Below are 21,241 nucleotides of genomic sequence, written 5' to 3' on the forward strand. Positions count from 1 at the left end.
CAGGGTGATGATCTTTTGGTCATCACACTCGCCAGCTGAAATCGGCGCTGCCTTTTCGTGGTAGTAAAAGCGTTGTGGCCCGTGGGGGGATCGAACCCACGACCTTCGCGTTATTAGCACGACGCTCTAACCAACTGAGCTAACGGGCCTCGACAGTTGCGCTCGCTCAGCCCTACGCTGCAAACGTATGGCATGAAGCCGTACACCATTTCTATGGTCGTCGGATGTCTGCTTCCCTCGTCTATACTCTGCTGACGGTCACGAAACAGTAGATATATTGCGAGCAGGACAGGAAACGGCAGCTCGGACAGCTCAAACTTGTCACGATTCGTGTGGAAAAAGTTCCGTTCCGGTACCGGGAATCGAACCCGGGCCTCCTGGGTGAAAGCCAGGTATCCTAGCCACTAGACCACACCGGATGTGGGCGTTCCTGACGCGGATCGGACGGTCGCTTGTAGCATTTCGTGTCGTGTCCCGCGTCGGCGCCCTTCTCTCTTTGCGAGCGTCTTTGCGCATACTGACTGGCAAGGCGCGCACCTCAAACGTCTCAGAGCAATGTTTTTGGCTTCATGCTGTGCTAGGAGAAGAGGAAAAGGGAAGCTGTAAGTAGCAATAACAGGGAGTAAACATTTTCCCGCTGAAGCGTTGAAAACGTTGTGGATAACAAACAAGAAATAAGTTGGTGCCCTAGCAACAGCATCACCATCAGTCACAGAAAATTAAATGCCCCGGGTGAGGATCGAACTCACGACCTTAAGATTATGAGACTTACGCGCTGCCTACTGCGCTACCGAGGCACAGGTGAAGCGCTTGTCCTGGAAACTGGCTAAGTACCACACCCAATGTTAGACGTAAAGACACTGTACTTCCTGGATAACGTGTTCTGTTGCTACACGTGCATTGCCAGCCCAGTTGATTGCGGTGTTGCTGCAGCTTTTGCAAACGATAGGCAGCACTCCTTGTCGTTAACGTTCAGTGCCTCGGAGGCACCTGGACACAGCAACTTGTGAGGCCAGGCCGACGCTAGTCTGTAGAACACCATGCGAGCGTCCTAGTGGGGACCCGCGAGTGCTGCGTTCTCGGTTCTTCTCAAGGGAATCCAGCTATACATTCATGTGGATCGTGCATCTCAAGCGCGCAAGCCACACGGCAGCATTATCGTGGGAAAAGCAAAATGATGCATCGGCCGGGAATCGAACCCGGGCCGCCCGCGTGGCAGGCGAGCACTCTGCCACTGAACCACCGATGCTCGGGCCGGTAGTAACTGCACGCTGCTTCCCGAGCAGATGTCTCAAGGGAAAGTGGGACTGCCGTCAAGCGCCGTAGCATTCTGTCGAGAAGATGCTGCAGACGCTGAATCCTGCACTGTACTGCTTAAAAATGCCGCCAGAACGCGGTCCTCTGCGTACTCTTGCGTCGCCGGCGCCGACTCTTGCCAAGGATGCGAAATGTGCGCGGATACGCTGTCCGAACGCGCCTGGATGTGCTCCCCTAGCCTACCTCGAAATGCGCCTGCCAGGTACGATCACCTTCGGCCGCTGCCGACAGGCGGGAAGCCGACACAGCGCGGCGTCGGGGCGCTCGCTTGTGCGGTGGTGGTGTAATGGTCAGCATAGTTGCCTTCCAAGCAGTTGGTCCGGGTTCGATTCCCGGCCACCGCAACAGGCTTTTTAATGTCACGTATGAGTACTTTCGCCACGCGCCCTTAACTTAATGTTTTTTCCCCCTCTTACTCGCTGCAGACCAGCCTATAGTGTGTCTCGACTGTCTCGACTTGTCTCGACTTTGCTCAGCTGACGCGAGAGCTGACGCTCTCCAATCGGCCTATATCAAAACGACAAGCACGAGAAACGACTGAGAGAGGTAAGGAGAGGCGAGGCGATGTACACACAGCACGCCCGTTCATTTCACGGTGGCGTCTCCCTGACCGAATCGGGCTGTAGCTCCGAAAACAAAGGAGAAAGAAAAATAGGAAGTAAAACTGCCAACAGTACCCTGTGTCCCCATGCGCTCTCCCGCCCAAGTACCGACAAGGGCCAAAGTTGTTACGCATCGGCAATCGGACATTTCCTTTCATCTTCTCTTTATCGGTTGAGAACCAGTGTATTCAACATATTATGGCCATTGCCGAGTGAATGCTGTAGCGCTTCCCGACAAGTCGGGTTCGGATCCTCTGTCAACTTCCACGCAGGGTGATGATGTTTTGGTCATCACACTCGCCAGCTGAAATCGGCGCTGCCTTTTCGTGGTAGTAAAAGCGTTGTGGCCCGTGGGGGGATCGAACCCACGACCTTCGCGTTATTAGCACGACGCTCTAACCAACTGAGCTAACGGGCCTCGACAGTTGCACTCGCTCAGCCCTACGCTGCAAACGTATGGCATGAAGCCGTACACCATTTCTATGGTCGTCGGATGTCTGCTTCCCTCGTCTATACTCTGCTGACGGTCACGAAACAGTAGATATATTGCGAGCAGGACGGGAAACGGCAGCTCGGACAGCTCAAACTTGTCACGATTCGTGTGGAAAAAGTTCCGTTCCGGTACCGGGAATCGAACCCGGGCCTCCTGGGTGAAAGCCAGGTATCCTAGCCACTAGACCACACCGGATGCGGGCGTTCCTGCGGCGGATCGGACGGTCGCTTGTAGCATTTCGTGTCGTGTCCCGCGTCGGCGCCCTTCTCTCTTTGCGAGCGTCTTTGCGCATACTGACTGGCAAGGCGCGCACCTCAAACGTCTCAGAGCAATGTTTTTGGCTTCATGCTGTGCTAGGAGAAGAGGAAAAGGGAAGCTGTAAGTAGCAATAACAGGGAGTAAACATTTTCCCGCTGAAGCGTTGAAAACGTTGTGGATAAAAAACAAGAAATAAGTTGGTGCCCTAGCAACAGCATCACCATCAGTCACAGAAAATTAAATGCCCCGGGTGAGGATCGAACTCACGACCTTAAGATTATGAGACTTACGCGCTGCCTACTGCGCTACCGAGGCACAGGTGAAGCGCTTGTCCTGGAAACTGGCTAAGTACCACACCCAATGTTAGACGTAAAGACACTGTACTTCCTGGATAACGTGTTCTGTTGCTACACGTGCATTGCCAGCCCAGTTGATTGCGGTGTTGCTGCAGCTTTTGCAAACGATAGGCAGCACTCCTTGTCGTTAACGTTCAGTGCCTCGGAGGCACCTGGACACAGCAACTTGTGAGGCCAGGCCGACGCTAGTCTGTAGAACACCATGCGAGCGTCCTAGTGGGGACCCGCGAGTGCTGCGTTCTCGGTTCTTCTCAAGGGAATCCAGCTATACATTCATGTGGATCGTGCATCTCAAGCGCGCAAGCCACACGGCAGCATTATCGTGGGAAAAGCAAAATGATGCATCGGCCGGGAATCGAACCCGGGCCGCCCGCGTGGCAGGCGAGCACTCTGCCACTGAACCACCGATGCTCGGGCCGGTAGTAACTGCACGCTGCTTCCCGAGCAGATGTCTCAAGGGAAAGTGGGACTGCCGTCAAGCGCCGTAGCATTCTGTCGAGAAGATGCTGCAGACGCTGAATCCTGCACTGTACTGCTTAAAAATGCCGCCAGAACGCGGTCCTCTGCGTACTCTTGCGTCGCCGGCGCCGACTCTTGCCAAGGATGCGAAATGTGCGCGGATACGCTGTCCGAACGCGCCTGGATGTGCTCCCCTAGCCTACCTCGAAATGCGCCTGCCAGGTACGATCACCTTCGGCCGCTGCCGACAGGCGGGAAGCCGACACAGCGCGGCGTCGGGGCGCTCGCTTGTGCGGTGGTGGTGTAATGGTCAGCATAGTTGCCTTCCAAGCAGTTGGTCCGGGTTCGATTCCCGGCCACCGCAACAGGCTTTTTAATGTCACGTATGAGTACTTTCGCCACGCGCCCTTAACTTAATGTTTTTTCCCCCTCTTACTCGCTGCAGACCAGCCTATAGTGTGTCTCGACTGTCTCGACTTGTCTCGACTTTGCTCAGCTGACGCGAGAGCTGACGCTCTCCAATCGGCCTATATCAAAACGACAAGCACGAGAAACGACTGAGAGAGGTAAGGAGAGGCGAGGCGATGTACACACAGCACGCCCGTTCATTTCACGGTGGCGTCTCCCTGACCGAATCGGGCTGTAGCTCCGAAAACAAAGGAGAAAGAAAAATAGGAAGTAAAACTGCCAACAGTACCCTGTGTCCCCATGCGCTCTCCCGCCCAAGTACCGACAAGGGCCAAAGTTGTTACGCATCGGCAATCGGACATTTCCTTTCATCTTCTCTTTATCGGTTGAGAACCAGTGTATTCAACATATTATGGCCATTGCCGAGTGAATGCTGTAGCGCTTCCCGACAAGTCGGGTTCGGATCCTCTGTCAACTTCCACGCAGGGTGATGATGTTTTGGTCATCACACTCGCCAGCTGAAATCGGCGCTGCCTTTTCGTGGTAGTAAAAGCGTTGTGGCCCGTGGGGGGATCGAACCCACGACCTTCGCGTTATTAGCACGACGCTCTAACCAACTGAGCTAACGGGCCTCGACAGTTGCACTCGCTCAGCCCTACGCTGCAAACGTATGGCATGAAGCCGTACACCATTTCTATGGTCGTCGGATGTCTGCTTCCCTCGTCTATACTCTGCTGACGGTCACGAAACAGTAGATATATTGCGAGCAGGACGGGAAACGGCAGCTCGGACAGCTCAAACTTGTCACGATTCGTGTGGAAAAAGTTCCGTTCCGGTACCGGGAATCGAACCCGGGCCTCCTGGGTGAAAGCCAGGTATCCTAGCCACTAGACCACACCGGATGCGGGCGTTCCTGCGGCGGATCGGACGGTCGCTTGTAGCATTTCGTGTCGTGTCCCGCGTCGGCGCCCTTCTCTCTTTGCGAGCGTCTTTGCGCATACTGACTGGCAAGGCGCGCACCTCAAACGTCTCAGAGCAATGTTTTTGGCTTCATGCTGTGCTAGGAGAAGAGGAAAAGGGAAGCTGTAAGTAGCAATAACAGGGAGTAAACATTTTCCCGCTGAAGCGTTGAAAACGTTGTGGATAAAAAACAAGAAATAAGTTGGTGCCCTAGCAACAGCATCACCATCAGTCACAGAAAATTAAATGCCCCGGGTGAGGATCGAACTCACGACCTTAAGATTATGAGACTTACGCGCTGCCTACTGCGCTACCGAGGCACAGGTGAAGAGCTTGTCCTGGAAACTGGGTAAGTACCACACCCAATGTTAGACGTAAAGACACTGTACTTCCTGGATAACGTGTTCTGTTGCTACACGTGCATTGCCAGCCCAGTTGATTGCGGTGTTGCTGCAGATTTGCAAACGATAGGCAGCACTCCTTGTCGTTAACGTTCAGTGCCTCGGAGGCACCTGGACACAGCAACTTGCGAGGCCAGGCCGACGCTAGTCTGTAGAACACCATGCGAGCGTCCTAGTGGGGACCCGCGAGTGCTGCGTTCTCGGTTCTTCTCAAGGGAATCCTGCTATACATTCATGTGGATCGTGCATCTCAAGCGCGCAAGCCACACGGCAGCATTATCGTGGGAAAAGCAAAATGATGCATCGGCCGGGAATCGAACCCGGGCCGCCCGCGTGGCAGGCGAGCATTCTACCACTGAACCACCGATGCTCGGGCCGGTAGTAACTGCACGCTGCTTCCCGAGCAGATGTCTCAAGGGAAAGTGGGACTGCCGTCAAGCGCCGTAGCATTCTGTCGAGAAGATGCTGCAGACGCTGAATCCTGCACTGTACTGCTTAAAAATGCCGCCAGAACGCGGTCCTCTGCGTACTCTTGCGTCGCCGGCGCCGACTCTTGCCAAGGATGCGAAATGTGCGCGGATACGCTGTCCGAACGCGCCTGGATGTGCTCCCCTAGCCTACCTCGAAATGCGCCTGCCAGGTACGATCACCTTCGGCCGCTGCCGACAGGCGGGAAGCCGACACAGCGCGGCGTCGGGGCGCTCGCTTGTGCGGTGGTGGTGTAATGGTCAGCATAGTTGCCTTCCAAGCAGTTGGTCCGGGTTCGATTCCCGGCCACCGCAACAGGCTTTTTAATGTCACGTATGAGTACTTTCGCCACGCGCCCTTAACTTAATGTTTTTTCCCCCTCTTACTCGCTGCAGACCAGCCTATAGTGTGTCTCGACTGTCTCGACTTGTCTCGACTTTGCTCAGCTGACGCGAGAGCTGACGCTCTCCAATCGGCCTATATCAAAACGACAAGCACGAGAAACGACTGAGAGAGGTAAGGAGAGGCGAGGCGATGTACACACAGCACGCCCGTTCATTTCACGGTGGCGTCTCCCTGACCGAATCGGGCTGTAGCTCCGAAAACAAAGGAGAAAGAAAAATAGGAAGTAAAACTGCCAACAGTACCCTGTGTCCCCATGCGCTCTCCCGCCCAAGTACCGACAAGGGCCAAAGTTGTTACGCATCGGCAATCGGACATTTCCTTTCATCTTCTCTTTATCGGTTGAGAACCAGTGTATTCAACATATTATGGCCATTGCCGAGTGAATGCTGTAGCGCTTCCCGACAAGTCGGGTTCGGATCCTCTGTCAACTTCCACGCAGGGTGATGATGTTTTGGTCATCACACTCGCCAGCTGAAATCGGCGCTGCCTTTTCGTGGTAGTAAAAGCGTTGTGGCCCGTGGGGGGATCGAACCCACGACCTTCGCGTTATTAGCACGACGCTCTAACCAACTGAGCTAACGGGCCTCGACAGTTGCACTCGCTCAGCCCTACGCTGCAAACGTATGGCATGAAGCCGTACACCATTTCTATGGTCGTCGGATGTCTGCTTCCCTCGTCTATACTCTGCTGACGGTCACGAAACAGTAGATATATTGCGAGCAGGACGGGAAACGGCAGCTCGGACAGCTCAAACTTGTCACGATTCGTGTGGAAAAAGTTCCGTTCCGGTACCGGGAATCGAACCCGGGCCTCCTGGGTGAAAGCCAGGTATCCTAGCCACTAGACCACACCGGATGCGGGCGTTCCTGCGGCGGATCGGACGGTCGCTTGTAGCATTTCGTGTCGTGTCCCGCGTCGGCGCCCTTCTCTCTTTGCGAGCGTCTTTGCGCATACTGACTGGCAAGGCGCGCACCTCAAACGTCTCAGAGCAATGTTTTTGGCTTCATGCTGTGCTAGGAGAAGAGGAAAAGGGAAGCTGTAAGTAGCAATAACAGGGAGTAAACATTTTCCCGCTGAAGCGTTGAAAACGTTGTGGATAAAAAACAAGAAATAAGTTGGTGCCCTAGCAACAGCATCACCATCAGTCACAGAAAATTAAATGCCCCGGGTGAGGATCGAACTCACGACCTTAAGATTATGAGACTTACGCGCTGCCTACTGCGCTACCGAGGCACAGGTGAAGAGCTTGTCCTGGAAACTGGGTAAGTACCACACCCAATGTTAGACGTAAAGACACTGTACTTCCTGGATAACGTGTTCTGTTGCTACACGTGCATTGCCAGCCCAGTTGATTGCGGTGTTGCTGCAGATTTGCAAACGATAGGCAGCACTCCTTGTCGTTAACGTTCAGTGCCTCGGAGGCACCTGGACACAGCAACTTGCGAGGCCAGGCCGACGCTAGTCTGTAGAACACCATGCGAGCGTCCTAGTGGGGACCCGCGAGTGCTGCGTTCTCGGTTCTTCTCAAGGGAATCCTGCTATACATTCATGTGGATCGTGCATCTCAAGCGCGCAAGCCACACGGCAGCATTATCGTGGGAAAAGCAAAATGATGCATCGGCCGGGAATCGAACCCGGGCCGCCCGCGTGGCAGGCGAGCATTCTACCACTGAACCACCGATGCTCGGGCCGGTAGTAACTGCACGCTGCTTCCCGAGCAGATGTCTCAAGGGAAAGTGGGACTGCCGTCAAGCGCCGTAGCATTCTGTCGAGAAGATGCTGCAGACGCTGAATCCTGCACTGTACTGCTTAAAAATGCCGCCAGAACGCGGTCCTCTGCGTACTCTTGCGTCGCCGGCGCCGACTCTTGCCAAGGATGCGAAATGTGCGCGGATACGCTGTCCGAACGCGCCTGGATGTGCTCCCCTAGCCTACCTCGAAATGCGCCTGCCAGGTACGATCACCTTCGGCCGCTGCCGACAGGCGGGAAGCCGACACAGCGCGGCGTCGGGGCGCTCGCTTGTGCGGTGGTGGTGTAATGGTCAGCATAGTTGCCTTCCAAGCAGTTGGTCCGGGTTCGATTCCCGGCCACCGCAACAGGCTTTTTAATGTCACGTATGAGTACTTTCGCCACGCGCCCTTAACTTAATGTTTTTTCCCCCTCTTACTCGCTGCAGACCAGCCTATAGTGTGTCTCGACTGTCTCGACTTGTCTCGACTTTGCTCAGCTGACGCGAGAGCTGACGCTCTCCAATCGGCCTATATCAAAACGACAAGCACGAGAAACGACTGAGAGAGGTAAGGAGAGGCGGGGCGATGTACACACAGCACGCCCGTTCATTTCACGGTGGCGTCTCCCTGACCGAACCGGGCTGTAGCTCCGAAAACAAAGGAGAAAGAAAAATAGGAAGTAAAACTGCCAACAGTACCCTGTGTCCCCATGCGCTCTCCCGCCCAAGTACCGACAAGGGCCAAAGTTGTTACGCATCGGCAATCGGACATTTCCTTTCATCTTCTCTTTATCGGTTGAGAACCAGTGTATTCAACGTATTATGGCCATTGCCGAGTGAATGCTGTAGCGCTTCCCGACAAGTCGGGTTCGGATCCTCTGTCAACTTCCACGCAGGGTGATGATCTTTTGGTCATCACACTCGCCAGCTGAAATCGGCGCTGCCTTTTCGTGGTAGTAAAAGCGTTGTGGCCCGTGGGGGGATCGAACCCACGACCTTCGCGTTATTAGCACGACGCTCTAACCAACTGAGCTAACGGGCCTCGACAGTTGCGCTCGCTCAGCCCTACGCTGCAAACGTATGGCATGAAGCCGTACACCATTTCTATGGTCGTCGGATGTCTGCTTCCCTCGTCTATACTCTGCTGACGGTCACGAAACAGTAGATATATTGCGAGCAGGACAGGAAACGGCAGCTCGGACAGCTCAAACTTGTCACGATTCGTGTGGAAAAAGCTCCGTTCCGGTACCGGGAATCGAACCCGGGCCTCCTGGGTGAAAGCCAGGTATCCTAGCCACTAGACCACACCGGATGTGGGCGTTCCTGACGCGGATCGGACGGTCGCTTGTAGCATTTCGTGTCGTGTCCCGCGTCGGCGCCCTTCTCTCTTTGCGAGCGTCTTTGCGCATACTGACTGGCAAGGCGCGCACCTCAAACGTCTCAGAGCAATGTTTTTGGCTTCATGCTGTGCTAGGAGAAGAGGAAAAGGGAAGCTGTAAGTAGCAATAACAGGGAGTAAACATTTTCCCGCTGAAGCGTTGAAAACGTTGTGGATAACAAACAAGAAATAAGTTGGTGCCCTAGCAACAGCATCACCATCAGTCACAGAAAATTAAATGCCCCGGGTGAGGATCGAACTCACGACCTTAAGATTATGAGACTTACGCGCTGCCTACTGCGCTACCGAGGCACAGGTGAAGCGCTTGTCCTGGAAACTGGCTAAGTACCACACCCAATGTTAGACGTAAAGACACTGTACTTCCTGGATAACGTGTTCTGTTGCTACACGTGCATTGCCAGCCCAGTTGATTGCGGTGTTGCTGCAGCTTTTGCAAACGATAGGCAGCACTCCTTGTCGTTAACGTTCAGTGCCTCGGAGGCACCTGGACACAGCAACTTGTGAGGCCAGGCCGACGCTAGTCTGTAGAACACCATGCGAGCGTCCTAGTGGGGACCCGCGAGTGCTGCGTTCTCGGTTCTTCTCAAGGGAATCCAGCTATACATTCATGTGGATCGTGCATCTCAAGCGCGCAAGCCACACGGCAGCATTATCGTGGGAAAAGCAAAATGATGCATCGGCCGGGAATCGAACCCGGGCCGCCCGCGTGGCAGGCGAGCACTCTGCCACTGAACCACCGATGCTCGGGCCGGTAGTAACTGCACGCTGCTTCCCGAGCAGATGTCTCAAGGGAAAGTGGGACTGCCGTCAAGCGCCGTAGCATTCTGTCGAGAAGATGCTGCAGACGCTGAATCCTGCACTGTACTGCTTAAAAATGCCGCCAGAACGCGGTCCTCTGCGTACTCTTGCGTCGCCGGCGCCGACTCTTGCCAAGGATGCGAAATGTGCGCGGATACGCTGTCCGAACGCGCCTGGATGTGCTCCCCTAGCCTACCTCGAAATGCGCCTGCCAGGTACGATCACCTTCGGCCGCTGCCGACAGGCGGGAAGCCGACACAGCGCGGCGTCGGGGCGCTCGCTTGTGCGGTGGTGGTGTAATGGTCAGCATAGTTGCCTTCCAAGCAGTTGGTCCGGGTTCGATTCCCGGCCACCGCAACAGGCTTTTTAATGTCACGTATGAGTACTTTCGCCACGCGCCCTTAACTTAATGTTTTTTCCCCCTCTTACTCGCTGCAGACCAGCCTATAGTGTGTCTCGACTGTCTCGACTTGTCTCGACTTTGCTCAGCTGACGCGAGAGCTGACGCTCTCCAATCGGCCTATATCAAAACGACAAGCACGAGAAACGACTGAGAGAGGTAAGGAGAGGCGAGGCGATGTACACACAGCACGCCCGTTCATTTCACGGTGGCGTCTCCCTGACCGAATCGGGCTGTAGCTCCGAAAACAAAGGAGAAAGAAAAATAGGAAGTAAAACTGCCAACAGTACCCTGTGTCCCCATGCGCTCTCCCGCCCAAGTACCGACAAGGGCCAAAGTTGTTACGCATCGGCAATCGGACATTTCCTTTCATCTTCTCTTTATCGGTTGAGAACCAGTGTATTCAACGTATTATGGCCATTGCCGAGTGAATGCTGTAGCGCTTCCCGACAAGTCGGGTTCGGATCCTCTGTCAACTTCCACGCAGGGTGATGATCTTTTGGTCATCACACTCGCCAGCTGAAATCGGCGCTGCCTTTTCGTGGTAGTAAAAGCGTTGTGGCCCGTGGGGGGATCGAACCCACGACCTTCGCGTTATTAGCACGACGCTCTAACCAACTGAGCTAACGGGCCTCGACAGTTGCGCTCGCTCAGCCCTACGCTGCAAACGTATGGCATGAAGCCGTACACCATTTCTATGGTCGTCGGATGTCTGCTTCCCTCGTCTATACTCTGCTGACGGTCACGAAACAGTAGATATATTGCGAGCAGGACAGGAAACGGCAGCTCGGACAGCTCAAACTTGTCACGATTCGTGTGGAAAAAGTTCCGTTCCGGTACCGGGAATCGAACCCGGGCCTCCTGGGTGAAAGCCAGGTATCCTAGCCACTAGACCACACCGGATGTGGGCGTTCCTGACGCGGATCGGACGGTCGCTTGTAGCATTTCGTGTCGTGTCCCGCGTCGGCGCCCTTCTCTCTTTGCGAGCGTCTTTGCGCATACTGACTGGCAAGGCGCGCACCTCAAACGTCTCAGAGCAATGTTTTTGGCTTCATGCTGTGCTAGGAGAAGAGGAAAAGGGAAGCTGTAAGTAGCAATAACAGGGAGTAAACATTTTCCCGCTGAAGCGTTGAAAACGTTGTGGATAACAAACAAGAAATAAGTTGGTGCCCTAGCAACAGCATCACCATCAGTCACAGAAAATTAAATGCCCCGGGTGAGGATCGAACTCACGACCTTAAGATTATGAGACTTACGCGCTGCCTACTGCGCTACCGAGGCACAGGTGAAGCGCTTGTCCTGGAAACTGGCTAAGTACCACACCCAATGTTAGACGTAAAGACACTGTACTTCCTGGATAACGTGTTCTGTTGCTACACGTGCATTGCCAGCCCAGTTGATTGCGGTGTTGCTGCAGCTTTTGCAAACGATAGGCAGCACTCCTTGTCGTTAACGTTCAGTGCCTCGGAGGCACCTGGACACAGCAACTTGTGAGGCCAGGCCGACGCTAGTCTGTAGAACACCATGCGAGCGTCCTAGTGGGGACCCGCGAGTGCTGCGTTCTCGGTTCTTCTCAAGGGAATCCAGCTATACATTCATGTGGATCGTGCATCTCAAGCGCGCAAGCCACACGGCAGCATTATCGTGGGAAAAGCAAAATGATGCATCGGCCGGGAATCGAACCCGGGCCGCCCGCGTGGCAGGCGAGCACTCTGCCACTGAACCACCGATGCTCGGGCCGGTAGTAACTGCACGCTGCTTCCCGAGCAGATGTCTCAAGGGAAAGTGGGACTGCCGTCAAGCGCCGTAGCATTCTGTCGAGAAGATGCTGCAGACGCTGAATCCTGCACTGTACTGCTTAAAAATGCCGCCAGAACGCGGTCCTCTGCGTACTCTTGCGTCGCCGGCGCCGACTCTTGCCAAGGATGCGAAATGTGCGCGGATACGCTGTCCGAACGCGCCTGGATGTGCTCCCCTAGCCTACCTCGAAATGCGCCTGCCAGGTACGATCACCTTCGGCCGCTGCCGACAGGCGGGAAGCCGACACAGCGCGGCGTCGGGGCGCTCGCTTGTGCGGTGGTGGTGTAATGGTCAGCATAGTTGCCTTCCAAGCAGTTGGTCCGGGTTCGATTCCCGGCCACCGCAACAGGCTTTTTAATGTCACGTATGAGTACTTTCGCCACGCGCCCTTAACTTAATGTTTTTTCCCCCTCTTACTCGCTGCAGACCAGCCTATAGTGTGTCTCGACTGTCTCGACTTGTCTCGACTTTGCTCAGCTGACGCGAGAGCTGACGCTCTCCAATCGGCCTATATCAAAACGACAAGCACGAGAAACGACTGAGAGAGGTAAGGAGAGGCGAGGCGATGTACACACAGCACGCCCGTTCATTTCACGGTGGCGTCTCCCTGACCGAATCGGGCTGTAGCTCCGAAAACAAAGGAGAAAGAAAAATAGGAAGTAAAACTGCCAACAGTACCCTGTGTCCCCATGCGCTCTCCCGCCCAAGTACCGACAAGGGCCAAAGTTGTTACGCATCGGCAATCGGACATTTCCTTTCATCTTCTCTTTATCGGTTGAGAACCAGTGTATTCAACATATTATGGCCATTGCCGAGTGAATGCTGTAGCGCTTCCCGACAAGTCGGGTTCGGATCCTCTGTCAACTTCCACGCAGGGTGATGATGTTTTGGTCATCACACTCGCCAGCTGAAATCGGCGCTGCCTTTTCGTGGTAGTAAAAGCGTTGTGGCCCGTGGGGGGATCGAACCCACGACCTTCGCGTTATTAGCACGACGCTCTAACCAACTGAGCTAACGGGCCTCGACAGTTGCACTCGCTCAGCCCTACGCTGCAAACGTATGGCATGAAGCCGTACACCATTTCTATGGTCGTCGGATGTCTGCTTCCCTCGTCTATACTCTGCTGACGGTCACGAAACAGTAGATATATTGCGAGCAGGACGGGAAACGGCAGCTCGGACAGCTCAAACTTGTCACGATTCGTGTGGAAAAAGTTCCGTTCCGGTACCGGGAATCGAACCCGGGCCTCCTGGGTGAAAGCCAGGTATCCTAGCCACTAGACCACACCGGATGCGGGCGTTCCTGCGGCGGATCGGACGGTCGCTTGTAGCATTTCGTGTCGTGTCCCGCGTCGGCGCCCTTCTCTCTTTGCGAGCGTCTTTGCGCATACTGACTGGCAAGGCGCGCACCTCAAACGTCTCAGAGCAATGTTTTTGGCTTCATGCTGTGCTAGGAGAAGAGGAAAAGGGAAGCTGTAAGTAGCAATAACAGGGAGTAAACATTTTCCCGCTGAAGCGTTGAAAACGTTGTGGATAAAAAACAAGAAATAAGTTGGTGCCCTAGCAACAGCATCACCATCAGTCACAGAAAATTAAATGCCCCGGGTGAGGATCGAACTCACGACCTTAAGATTATGAGACTTACGCGCTGCCTACTGCGCTACCGAGGCACAGGTGAAGCGCTTGTCCTGGAAACTGGGTAAGTACCACACCCAATGTTAGACGTAAAGACACTGTACTTCCTGGATAACGTGTTCTGTTGCTACACGTGCATTGCCAGCCCAGTTGATTGCGGTGTTGCTGCAGATTTGCAAACGATAGGCAGCACTCCTTGTCGTTAACGTTCAGTGCCTCGGAGGCACCTGGACACAGCAACTTGCGAGGCCAGGCCGACGCTAGTCTGTAGAACACCATGCGAGCGTCCTAGTGGGGACCCGCGAGTGCTGCGTTCTCGGTTCTTCTCAAGGGAATCCTGCTATACATTCATGTGGATCGTGCATCTCAAGCGCGCAAGCCACACGGCAGCATTATCGTGGGAAAAGCAAAATGATGCATCGGCCGGGAATCGAACCCGGGCCGCCCGCGTGGCAGGCGAGCATTCTACCACTGAACCACCGATGCTCGGGCCGGTAGTAACTGCACGCTGCTTCCCGAGCAGATGTCTCAAGGGAAAGTGGGACTGCCGTCAAGCGCCGTAGCATTCTGTCGAGAAGATGCTGCAGACGCTGAATCCTGCACTGTACTGCTTAAAAATGCCGCCAGAACGCGGTCCTCTGCGTACTCTTGCGTCGCCGGCGCCGACTCTTGCCAAGGATGCGAAATGTGCGCGGATACGCTGTCCGAACGCGCCTGGATGTGCTCCCCTAGCCTACCTCGAAATGCGCCTGCCAGGTACGATCACCTTCGGCCGCTGCCGACAGGCGGGAAGCCGACACAGCGCGGCGTCGGGGCGCTCGCTTGTGCGGTGGTGGTGTAATGGTCAGCATAGTTGCCTTCCAAGCAGTTGGTCCGGGTTCGATTCCCGGCCACCGCAACAGGCTTTTTAATGTCACGTATGAGTACTTTCGCCACGCGCCCTTAACTTAATGTTTTTTCCCCCTCTTACTCGCTGCAGACCAGCCTATAGTGTGTCTCGACTGTCTCGACTTGTCTCGACTTTGCTCAGCTGACGCGAGAGCTGACGCTCTCCAATCGGCCTATATCAAAACGACAAGCACGAGAAACGACTGAGAGAGGTAAGGAGAGGCGGGGCGATGTACACACAGCACGCCCGTTCATTTCACGGTGGCGTCTCCCTGACCGAACCGGGCTGTAGCTCCGAAAACAAAGGAGAAAGAAAAATAGGAAGTAAAACTGCCAACAGTACCCTGTGTCCCCATGCGCTCTCCCGCCCAAGTACCGACAAGGGCCAAAGTTGTTACGCATCGGCAATCGGACATTTCCTTTCATCTTCTCTTTATCGGTTGAGAACCAGTGTATTCAACGTATTATGGCCATTGCCGAGTGAATGCTGTAGCGCTTCCCGACAAGTCGGGTTCGGATCCTCTGTCAACTTCCACGCAGGGTGATGATCTTTTGGTCATCACACTCGCCAGCTGAAATCGGCGCTGCCTTTTCGTGGTAGTAAAAGCGTTGTGGCCCGTGGGGGGATCGAACCCACGACCTTCGCGTTATTAGCACGACGCTCTAACCAACTGAGCTAACGGGCCTCGACAGTTGCGCTCGCTCAGCCCTACGCTGCAAACGTATGGCATGAAGCCGTACACCATTTCTATGGTCGTCGGATGTCTGCTTCCCTCGTCTATACTCTGCTGACGGTCACGAAACAGTAGATATATTGCGAGCAGGACAGGAAACGGCAGCTCGGACAGCTCAAACTTGTCACGATTCGTGTGGAAAAAGTTCCGTTCCGGTACCGGGAATCGAACCCGGGCCTCCTGGGTGAAAGCCAGGTATCCTAGCCACTAGACCACACCGGATGTGGGCGTTCCTGACGCGGATCGGACGGTCGCTTGTAGCATTTCGTGTCGTGTCCCGCGTCGGCGCCCTTCTCTCTTTGCGAGCGTCTTTGCGCATACTGACTGGCAAGGCGCGCACCTCAAACGTCTCAGAGCAATGTTTTTGGCTTCATGCTGTGCTAGGAGAAGAGGAAAAGGGAAGCTGTAAGTAGCAATAACAGGGAGTAAACATTTTCCCGCTGAAGCGTTGAAAACGTTGTGGATAACAAACAAGAAATAAGTTGGTGCCCTAGCAACAGCATCACCATCAGTCACAGAAAATTAAATGCCCCGGGTGAGGATCGAACTCACGACCTTAAGATTATGAGACTTACGCGCTGCCTACTGCGCTACCGAGGCACAGGTGAAGCGCTTGTCCTGGAAACTGGCTAAGTACCACACCCAATGTTAGACGTAAAGACACTGTACTTCCTGGATAACGTGTTCTGTTGCTACACGTGCATTGCCAGCCCAGTTGATTGCGGTGTTGCTGCAGCTTTTGCAAACGATAGGCAGCACTCCTTGTCGTTAACGTTCAGTGCCTCGGAGGCACCTGGACACAGCAACTTGTGAGGCCAGGCCGACGCTAGTCTGTAGAACACCATGCGAGCGTCCTAGTGGGGACCCGCGAGTGCTGCGTTCTCGGTTCTTCTCAAGGGAATCCAGCTATACATTCATGTGGATCGTGCATCTCAAGCGCGCAAGCCACACGGCAGCATTATCGTGGGAAAAGCAAAATGATGCATCGGCCGGGAATCGAACCCGGGCCGCCCGCGTGGCAGGCGAGCACTCTGCCACTGAACCACCGATGCTCGGGCCGGTAGTAACTGCACGCTGCTTCCCGAGCAGATGTCTCAAGGGAAAGTGGGACTGCCGTCAAGCGCCGTAGCATTCTGTCGAGAAGATGCTGCAGACGCTGAATCCTGCACTGTACTGCTTAAAAATGCCGCCAGAACGCGGTCCTCTGCGTACTCTTGCGTCGCCGGCGCCGACTCTTGCCAAGGATGCGAAATGTGCGCGGATACGCTGTCCGAACGCGCCTGGATGTGCTCCCCTAGCCTACCTCGAAATGCGCCTGCCAGGTACGATCACCTTCGGCCGCTGCCGACAGGCGGGAAGCCGACACAGCGCGGCGTCGGGGCGCTCGCTTGTGCGGTGGTGGTGTAATGGTCAGCATAGTTGCCTTCCAAGCAGTTGGTCCGGGTTCGATTCCCGGCCACCGCAACAGGCTTTTTAATGTCACGTATGAGTACTTTCGCCACGCGCCCTTAACTTAATGTTTTTTCCCCCTCTTACTCGCTGCAGACCAGCCTATAGTGTGTCTCGACTGTCTCGACTTGTCTCGACTTTGCTCAGCTGACGCGAGAGCTGACGCTCTCCAATCGGCCTATATCAAAACGACAAGCACGAGAAACGACTGAGAGAGGTAAGGAGAGGCGAGGCGATGTACACACAGCACGCCCGTTCATTTCACGGTGGCGTCTCCCTGACCGAATCGGGCTGTAGCTCCGAAAACAAAGGAGAAAGAAAAATAGGAAGTAAAACTGCCAACAGTACCCTGTGTCCCCATGCGCTCTCCCGCCCAAGTACCGACAAGGGCCAAAGTTGTTACGCATCGGCAATCGGACATTTCCTTTCATCTTCTCTTTATCGGTTGAGAACCAGTGTATTCAACATATTATGGCCATTGCCGAGTGAATGCTGTAGCGCTTCCCGACAAGTCGGGTTCGGATCCTCTGTCAACTTCCACGCAGGGTGATGATGTTTTGGTCATCACACTCGCCAGCTGAAATCGGCGCTGCCTTTTCGTGGTAGTAAAAGCGTTGTGGCCCGTGGGGGGATCGAACCCACGACCTTCGCGTTATTAGCACGACGCTCTAACCAACTGAGCTAACGGGCCTCGACAGTTGCACTCGCTCAGCCCTACGCTGCAAACGTATGGCATGAAGCCGTACACCATTTCTATGGTCGTCGGATGTCTGCTTCCCTCGTCTATACTCTGCTGACGGTCACGAAACAGTAGATATATTGCGAGCAGGACGGGAAACGGCAGCTCGGACAGCTCAAACTTGTCACGATTCGTGTGGAAAAAGTTCCGTTCCGGTACCGGGAATCGAACCCGGGCCTCCTGGGTGAAAGCCAGGTATCCTAGCCACTAGACCACACCGGATGCGGGCGTTCCTGCGGCGGATCGGACGGTCGCTTGTAGCATTTCGTGTCGTGTCCCGCGTCGGCGCCCTTCTCTCTTTGCGAGCGTCTTTGCGCATACTGACTGGCAAGGCGCGCACCTCAAACGTCTCAGAGCAATGTTTTTGGCTTCATGCTGTGCTAGGAGAAGAGGAAAAGGGAAGCTGTAAGTAGCAATAACAGGGAGTAAACATTTTCCCGCTGAAGCGTTGAAAACGTTGTGGATAAAAAACAAGAAATAAGTTGGTGCCCTAGCAACAGCATCACCATCAGTCACAGAAAATTAAATGCCCCGGGTGAGGATCGAACTCACGACCTTAAGATTATGAGACTTACGCGCTGCCTACTGCGCTACCGAGGCACAGGTGAAGAGCTTGTCCTGGAAACTGGGTAAGTACCACACCCAATGTTAGACGTAAAGACACTGTACTTCCTGGATAACGTGTTCTGTTGCTACACGTGCATTGCCAGCCCAGTTGATTGCGGTGTTGCTGCAGATTTGCAAACGATAGGCAGCACTCCTTGTCGTTAACGTTCAGTGCCTCGGAGGCACCTGGACACAGCAACTTGCGAGGCCAGGCCGACGCTAGTCTGTAGAACACCATGCGAGCGTCCTAGTGGGGACCCGCGAGTGCTGCGTTCTCGGTTCTTCTCAAGGGAATCCTGCTATACATTCATGTGGATCGTGCATCTCAAGCGCGCAAGCCACACGGCAGCATTATCGTGGGAAAAGCAAAATGATGCATCGGCCGGGAATCGAACCCGGGCCGCCCGCGTGGCAGGCGAGCATTCTACCACTGAACCACCGATGCTCGGGCCGGTAGTAACTGCACGCTGCTTCCCGAGCAGATGTCTCAAGGGAAAGTGGGACTGCCGTCAAGCGCCGTAGCATTCTGTCGAGAAGATGCTGCAGACGCTGAATCCTGCACTGTACTGCTTAAAAATGCCGCCAGAACGCGGTCCTCTGCGTACTCTTGCGTCGCCGGCGCCGACTCTTGCCAAGGATGCGAAATGTGCGCGGATACGCTGTCCGAACGCGCCTGGATGTGCTCCCCTAGCCTACCTCGAAATGCGCCTGCCAGGTACGATCACCTTCGGCCGCTGCCGACAGGCGGGAAGCCGACACAGCGCGGCGTCGGGGCGCTCGCTTGTGCGGTGGTGGTGTAATGGTCAGCATAGTTGCCTTCCAAGCAGTTGGTCCGGGTTCGATTCCCGGCCACCGCAACAGGCTTTTTAATGTCACGTATGAGTACTTTCGCCACGCGCCCTTAACTTAATGTTTTTTCCCCCTCTTACTCGCTGCAGACCAGCCTATAGTGTGTCTCGACTGTCTCGACTTGTCTCGACTTTGCTCAGCTGACGCGAGAGCTGACGCTCTCCAATCGGCCTATATCAAAACGACAAGCACGAGAAACGACTGAGAGAGGTAAGGAGAGGCGAGGCGATGTACACACAGCACGCCCGTTCATTTCACGGTGGCGTCTCCCTGACCGAATCGGGCTGTAGCTCCGAAAACAAAGGAGAAAGAAAAATAGGAAGTAAAACTGCCAACAGTACCCTGTGTCCCCATGCGCTCTCCCGCCCAAGTACCGACAAGGGCCAAAGTTGTTACGCATCGGCAATCGGACATTTCCTTTCATCTTCTCTTTATCGGTTGAGAACCAGTGTATTCAACGTATTATGGCCATTGCCGAGTGAATGCTGTAGCGCTTCCCGACAAGTCGGGTTCGGATCCTCTGTCAACTTCCACGCAGGGTGATGATCTTTTGGTCATCACACTCGCCAGCTGAAATCGGCGCTGCCTTTTCGTGGTAGTAAAAGCGTTGTGGCCCGTGGGGGGATCGAACCCACGACCTTCGCGTTATTAGCACGACGCTCTAACCAACTGAGCTAACGGGCCTCGACAGTTGCGCTCGCTCAGCCCTACGCTGCAAACGTATGGCATGAAGCCGTACACCATTTCTATGGTCGTCGGATGTCTGCTTCCCTCGTCTATACTCTGCTGACGGTCACGAAACAGTAGATATATTGCGAGCAGGACAGGAAACGGCAGCTCGGACAGCTCAAACTTGTCACGATTCGTGTGGAAAAAGTTCCGTTCCGGTACCGGGAATCGAACCCGGGCCTCCTGGGTGAAAGCCAGGTATCCTAGCCACTAGACCACACCGGATGTGGGCGTTCCTGACGCGGATCGGACGGTCGCTTGTAGCATTTCGTGTCGTGTCCCGCGTCGGCGCCCTTCTCTCTTTGCGAGCGTCTTTGCGCATACTGACTGGCAAGGCGCGCACCTCAAACGTCTCAGAGCAATGTTTTTGGCTTCATGCTGTGCTAGGAGAAGAGGAAAAGGGAAGCTGTAAGTAGCAATAACAGGGAGTAAACATTTTCCCGCTGAAGCGTTGAAAACGTTGTGGATAACAAACAAGAAATAAGTTGGTGCCCTAGCAACAGCATCACCATCAGTCACAGAAAATTAAATGCCCCGGGTGAGGATCGAACTCACGACCTTAAGATTATGAGACTTACGCGCTGCCTACTGCGCTACCGAGGCACAGGTGAAGCGCTTGTCCTGGAAACTGGCTAAGTACCACACCCAATGTTAGACGTAAAGACACTGTACTTCCTGGATAACGTGTTCTGTTGCTACACGTGCATTGCCAGCCCAGTTGATTGCGGTGTTGCTGCAGCTTTTGCAAACGATAGGCAGCACTCCTTGTCGTTAACGTTCAGTGCCTCGGAGGCACCTGGACACAGCAACTTGTGAGGCCAGGCCGACGCTAGTCTGTAGAACACCATGCGAGCGTCCTAGTGGGGACCCGCGAGTGCTGCGTTCTCGGTTCTTCTCAAGGGAATCCAGCTATACATTCATGTGGATCGTGCATCTCAAGCGCGCAAGCCACACGGCAGCATTATCGTGGGAAAAGCAAAATGATGCATCGGCCGGGAATCGAACCCGGGCCGCCCGCGTGGCAGGCGAGCACTCTGCCACTGAACCACCGATGCTCGGGCCGGTAGTAACTGCACGCTGCTTCCCGAGCAGATGTCTCAAGGGAAAGTGGGACTGCCGTCAAGCGCCGTAGCATTCTGTCGAGAAGATGCTGCAGACGCTGAATCCTGCACTGTACTGCTTAAAAATGCCGCCAGAACGCGGTCCTCTGCGTACTCTTGCGTCGCCGGCGCCGACTCTTGCCAAGGATGCGAAATGTGCGCGGATACGCTGTCCGAACGCGCCTGGATGTGCTCCCCTAGCCTACCTCGAAATGCGCCTGCCAGGTACGATCACCTTCGGCCGCTGCCGACAGGCGGG

General features: G+C 54.7%; 49 non-coding genes across 49 annotated transcripts; 9 read left to right on the forward strand and 40 right to left on the reverse strand.

Annotated features, from left to right (window-relative positions):
• Positions 1–75: 75 nt before the first annotated feature.
• On the reverse strand, positions 76–149 carry Trnai-aau (transfer RNA isoleucine (anticodon AAU)). The gene has a single exon. It is a non-coding gene; the product is annotated as a tRNA-Ile (tRNA).
• Positions 150–347: 198 nt separating this feature from the next.
• On the reverse strand, positions 348–419 carry Trnae-uuc (transfer RNA glutamic acid (anticodon UUC)). Its single transcript has one exon. It is a non-coding gene; the product is annotated as a tRNA-Glu (tRNA).
• A 305-nt stretch (positions 420–724) lies between these two features.
• Trnam-cau (transfer RNA methionine (anticodon CAU)) lies at positions 725–797 on the reverse strand. The gene has a single exon. It is a non-coding gene; the product is annotated as a tRNA-Met (tRNA).
• Positions 798–1,178: 381 nt separating this feature from the next.
• Trnag-gcc (transfer RNA glycine (anticodon GCC)) lies at positions 1,179–1,249 on the reverse strand. Its single transcript has one exon. It is a non-coding gene; the product is annotated as a tRNA-Gly (tRNA).
• A 340-nt stretch (positions 1,250–1,589) lies between these two features.
• On the forward strand, positions 1,590–1,661 carry Trnag-ucc (transfer RNA glycine (anticodon UCC)). The gene has a single exon. It is a non-coding gene; the product is annotated as a tRNA-Gly (tRNA).
• Positions 1,662–2,263: 602 nt separating this feature from the next.
• Trnai-aau (transfer RNA isoleucine (anticodon AAU)) lies at positions 2,264–2,337 on the reverse strand. Its single transcript has one exon. It is a non-coding gene; the product is annotated as a tRNA-Ile (tRNA).
• Positions 2,338–2,535: 198 nt separating this feature from the next.
• Trnae-uuc (transfer RNA glutamic acid (anticodon UUC)) lies at positions 2,536–2,607 on the reverse strand. Its single transcript has one exon. It is a non-coding gene; the product is annotated as a tRNA-Glu (tRNA).
• Positions 2,608–2,912: 305 nt separating this feature from the next.
• Positions 2,913–2,985, reverse strand: Trnam-cau (transfer RNA methionine (anticodon CAU)). The gene has a single exon. It is a non-coding gene; the product is annotated as a tRNA-Met (tRNA).
• A 381-nt stretch (positions 2,986–3,366) lies between these two features.
• On the reverse strand, positions 3,367–3,437 carry Trnag-gcc (transfer RNA glycine (anticodon GCC)). The gene has a single exon. It is a non-coding gene; the product is annotated as a tRNA-Gly (tRNA).
• Positions 3,438–3,777: 340 nt separating this feature from the next.
• Trnag-ucc (transfer RNA glycine (anticodon UCC)) lies at positions 3,778–3,849 on the forward strand. Its single transcript has one exon. It is a non-coding gene; the product is annotated as a tRNA-Gly (tRNA).
• A 602-nt stretch (positions 3,850–4,451) lies between these two features.
• Trnai-aau (transfer RNA isoleucine (anticodon AAU)) lies at positions 4,452–4,525 on the reverse strand. The gene has a single exon. It is a non-coding gene; the product is annotated as a tRNA-Ile (tRNA).
• A 198-nt stretch (positions 4,526–4,723) lies between these two features.
• On the reverse strand, positions 4,724–4,795 carry Trnae-uuc (transfer RNA glutamic acid (anticodon UUC)). The gene has a single exon. It is a non-coding gene; the product is annotated as a tRNA-Glu (tRNA).
• Positions 4,796–5,100: 305 nt separating this feature from the next.
• On the reverse strand, positions 5,101–5,173 carry Trnam-cau (transfer RNA methionine (anticodon CAU)). The gene has a single exon. It is a non-coding gene; the product is annotated as a tRNA-Met (tRNA).
• A 380-nt stretch (positions 5,174–5,553) lies between these two features.
• Trnag-gcc (transfer RNA glycine (anticodon GCC)) lies at positions 5,554–5,624 on the reverse strand. The gene has a single exon. It is a non-coding gene; the product is annotated as a tRNA-Gly (tRNA).
• A 340-nt stretch (positions 5,625–5,964) lies between these two features.
• Trnag-ucc (transfer RNA glycine (anticodon UCC)) lies at positions 5,965–6,036 on the forward strand. The gene has a single exon. It is a non-coding gene; the product is annotated as a tRNA-Gly (tRNA).
• A 602-nt stretch (positions 6,037–6,638) lies between these two features.
• Positions 6,639–6,712, reverse strand: Trnai-aau (transfer RNA isoleucine (anticodon AAU)). The gene has a single exon. It is a non-coding gene; the product is annotated as a tRNA-Ile (tRNA).
• A 198-nt stretch (positions 6,713–6,910) lies between these two features.
• Trnae-uuc (transfer RNA glutamic acid (anticodon UUC)) lies at positions 6,911–6,982 on the reverse strand. The gene has a single exon. It is a non-coding gene; the product is annotated as a tRNA-Glu (tRNA).
• Positions 6,983–7,287: 305 nt separating this feature from the next.
• On the reverse strand, positions 7,288–7,360 carry Trnam-cau (transfer RNA methionine (anticodon CAU)). Its single transcript has one exon. It is a non-coding gene; the product is annotated as a tRNA-Met (tRNA).
• A 380-nt stretch (positions 7,361–7,740) lies between these two features.
• Trnag-gcc (transfer RNA glycine (anticodon GCC)) lies at positions 7,741–7,811 on the reverse strand. The gene has a single exon. It is a non-coding gene; the product is annotated as a tRNA-Gly (tRNA).
• A 340-nt stretch (positions 7,812–8,151) lies between these two features.
• On the forward strand, positions 8,152–8,223 carry Trnag-ucc (transfer RNA glycine (anticodon UCC)). Its single transcript has one exon. It is a non-coding gene; the product is annotated as a tRNA-Gly (tRNA).
• A 602-nt stretch (positions 8,224–8,825) lies between these two features.
• On the reverse strand, positions 8,826–8,899 carry Trnai-aau (transfer RNA isoleucine (anticodon AAU)). The gene has a single exon. It is a non-coding gene; the product is annotated as a tRNA-Ile (tRNA).
• A 198-nt stretch (positions 8,900–9,097) lies between these two features.
• Trnae-uuc (transfer RNA glutamic acid (anticodon UUC)) lies at positions 9,098–9,169 on the reverse strand. Its single transcript has one exon. It is a non-coding gene; the product is annotated as a tRNA-Glu (tRNA).
• A 305-nt stretch (positions 9,170–9,474) lies between these two features.
• On the reverse strand, positions 9,475–9,547 carry Trnam-cau (transfer RNA methionine (anticodon CAU)). Its single transcript has one exon. It is a non-coding gene; the product is annotated as a tRNA-Met (tRNA).
• Positions 9,548–9,928: 381 nt separating this feature from the next.
• On the reverse strand, positions 9,929–9,999 carry Trnag-gcc (transfer RNA glycine (anticodon GCC)). The gene has a single exon. It is a non-coding gene; the product is annotated as a tRNA-Gly (tRNA).
• A 340-nt stretch (positions 10,000–10,339) lies between these two features.
• Trnag-ucc (transfer RNA glycine (anticodon UCC)) lies at positions 10,340–10,411 on the forward strand. The gene has a single exon. It is a non-coding gene; the product is annotated as a tRNA-Gly (tRNA).
• A 602-nt stretch (positions 10,412–11,013) lies between these two features.
• Positions 11,014–11,087, reverse strand: Trnai-aau (transfer RNA isoleucine (anticodon AAU)). The gene has a single exon. It is a non-coding gene; the product is annotated as a tRNA-Ile (tRNA).
• Positions 11,088–11,285: 198 nt separating this feature from the next.
• Trnae-uuc (transfer RNA glutamic acid (anticodon UUC)) lies at positions 11,286–11,357 on the reverse strand. Its single transcript has one exon. It is a non-coding gene; the product is annotated as a tRNA-Glu (tRNA).
• Positions 11,358–11,662: 305 nt separating this feature from the next.
• Positions 11,663–11,735, reverse strand: Trnam-cau (transfer RNA methionine (anticodon CAU)). Its single transcript has one exon. It is a non-coding gene; the product is annotated as a tRNA-Met (tRNA).
• A 381-nt stretch (positions 11,736–12,116) lies between these two features.
• Trnag-gcc (transfer RNA glycine (anticodon GCC)) lies at positions 12,117–12,187 on the reverse strand. Its single transcript has one exon. It is a non-coding gene; the product is annotated as a tRNA-Gly (tRNA).
• Positions 12,188–12,527: 340 nt separating this feature from the next.
• Positions 12,528–12,599, forward strand: Trnag-ucc (transfer RNA glycine (anticodon UCC)). Its single transcript has one exon. It is a non-coding gene; the product is annotated as a tRNA-Gly (tRNA).
• A 602-nt stretch (positions 12,600–13,201) lies between these two features.
• On the reverse strand, positions 13,202–13,275 carry Trnai-aau (transfer RNA isoleucine (anticodon AAU)). Its single transcript has one exon. It is a non-coding gene; the product is annotated as a tRNA-Ile (tRNA).
• Positions 13,276–13,473: 198 nt separating this feature from the next.
• On the reverse strand, positions 13,474–13,545 carry Trnae-uuc (transfer RNA glutamic acid (anticodon UUC)). Its single transcript has one exon. It is a non-coding gene; the product is annotated as a tRNA-Glu (tRNA).
• Positions 13,546–13,850: 305 nt separating this feature from the next.
• On the reverse strand, positions 13,851–13,923 carry Trnam-cau (transfer RNA methionine (anticodon CAU)). Its single transcript has one exon. It is a non-coding gene; the product is annotated as a tRNA-Met (tRNA).
• A 380-nt stretch (positions 13,924–14,303) lies between these two features.
• On the reverse strand, positions 14,304–14,374 carry Trnag-gcc (transfer RNA glycine (anticodon GCC)). The gene has a single exon. It is a non-coding gene; the product is annotated as a tRNA-Gly (tRNA).
• Positions 14,375–14,714: 340 nt separating this feature from the next.
• Trnag-ucc (transfer RNA glycine (anticodon UCC)) lies at positions 14,715–14,786 on the forward strand. The gene has a single exon. It is a non-coding gene; the product is annotated as a tRNA-Gly (tRNA).
• Positions 14,787–15,388: 602 nt separating this feature from the next.
• Trnai-aau (transfer RNA isoleucine (anticodon AAU)) lies at positions 15,389–15,462 on the reverse strand. The gene has a single exon. It is a non-coding gene; the product is annotated as a tRNA-Ile (tRNA).
• Positions 15,463–15,660: 198 nt separating this feature from the next.
• On the reverse strand, positions 15,661–15,732 carry Trnae-uuc (transfer RNA glutamic acid (anticodon UUC)). Its single transcript has one exon. It is a non-coding gene; the product is annotated as a tRNA-Glu (tRNA).
• A 305-nt stretch (positions 15,733–16,037) lies between these two features.
• On the reverse strand, positions 16,038–16,110 carry Trnam-cau (transfer RNA methionine (anticodon CAU)). The gene has a single exon. It is a non-coding gene; the product is annotated as a tRNA-Met (tRNA).
• A 381-nt stretch (positions 16,111–16,491) lies between these two features.
• Trnag-gcc (transfer RNA glycine (anticodon GCC)) lies at positions 16,492–16,562 on the reverse strand. The gene has a single exon. It is a non-coding gene; the product is annotated as a tRNA-Gly (tRNA).
• A 340-nt stretch (positions 16,563–16,902) lies between these two features.
• Trnag-ucc (transfer RNA glycine (anticodon UCC)) lies at positions 16,903–16,974 on the forward strand. Its single transcript has one exon. It is a non-coding gene; the product is annotated as a tRNA-Gly (tRNA).
• A 602-nt stretch (positions 16,975–17,576) lies between these two features.
• Trnai-aau (transfer RNA isoleucine (anticodon AAU)) lies at positions 17,577–17,650 on the reverse strand. Its single transcript has one exon. It is a non-coding gene; the product is annotated as a tRNA-Ile (tRNA).
• A 198-nt stretch (positions 17,651–17,848) lies between these two features.
• Positions 17,849–17,920, reverse strand: Trnae-uuc (transfer RNA glutamic acid (anticodon UUC)). The gene has a single exon. It is a non-coding gene; the product is annotated as a tRNA-Glu (tRNA).
• A 305-nt stretch (positions 17,921–18,225) lies between these two features.
• Trnam-cau (transfer RNA methionine (anticodon CAU)) lies at positions 18,226–18,298 on the reverse strand. The gene has a single exon. It is a non-coding gene; the product is annotated as a tRNA-Met (tRNA).
• Positions 18,299–18,678: 380 nt separating this feature from the next.
• On the reverse strand, positions 18,679–18,749 carry Trnag-gcc (transfer RNA glycine (anticodon GCC)). Its single transcript has one exon. It is a non-coding gene; the product is annotated as a tRNA-Gly (tRNA).
• Positions 18,750–19,089: 340 nt separating this feature from the next.
• Trnag-ucc (transfer RNA glycine (anticodon UCC)) lies at positions 19,090–19,161 on the forward strand. Its single transcript has one exon. It is a non-coding gene; the product is annotated as a tRNA-Gly (tRNA).
• Positions 19,162–19,763: 602 nt separating this feature from the next.
• Positions 19,764–19,837, reverse strand: Trnai-aau (transfer RNA isoleucine (anticodon AAU)). The gene has a single exon. It is a non-coding gene; the product is annotated as a tRNA-Ile (tRNA).
• A 198-nt stretch (positions 19,838–20,035) lies between these two features.
• Trnae-uuc (transfer RNA glutamic acid (anticodon UUC)) lies at positions 20,036–20,107 on the reverse strand. Its single transcript has one exon. It is a non-coding gene; the product is annotated as a tRNA-Glu (tRNA).
• A 305-nt stretch (positions 20,108–20,412) lies between these two features.
• On the reverse strand, positions 20,413–20,485 carry Trnam-cau (transfer RNA methionine (anticodon CAU)). The gene has a single exon. It is a non-coding gene; the product is annotated as a tRNA-Met (tRNA).
• Positions 20,486–20,866: 381 nt separating this feature from the next.
• Trnag-gcc (transfer RNA glycine (anticodon GCC)) lies at positions 20,867–20,937 on the reverse strand. The gene has a single exon. It is a non-coding gene; the product is annotated as a tRNA-Gly (tRNA).
• Positions 20,938–21,241: the final 304 nt, after the last annotated feature.

This window comes from Schistocerca nitens, unplaced genomic scaffold (assembly GCF_023898315.1).
Source record: "Schistocerca nitens isolate TAMUIC-IGC-003100 unplaced genomic scaffold, iqSchNite1.1 HiC_scaffold_270, whole genome shotgun sequence".
NCBI lineage: Eukaryota > Metazoa > Arthropoda > Insecta > Orthoptera > Acrididae > Schistocerca > Schistocerca nitens.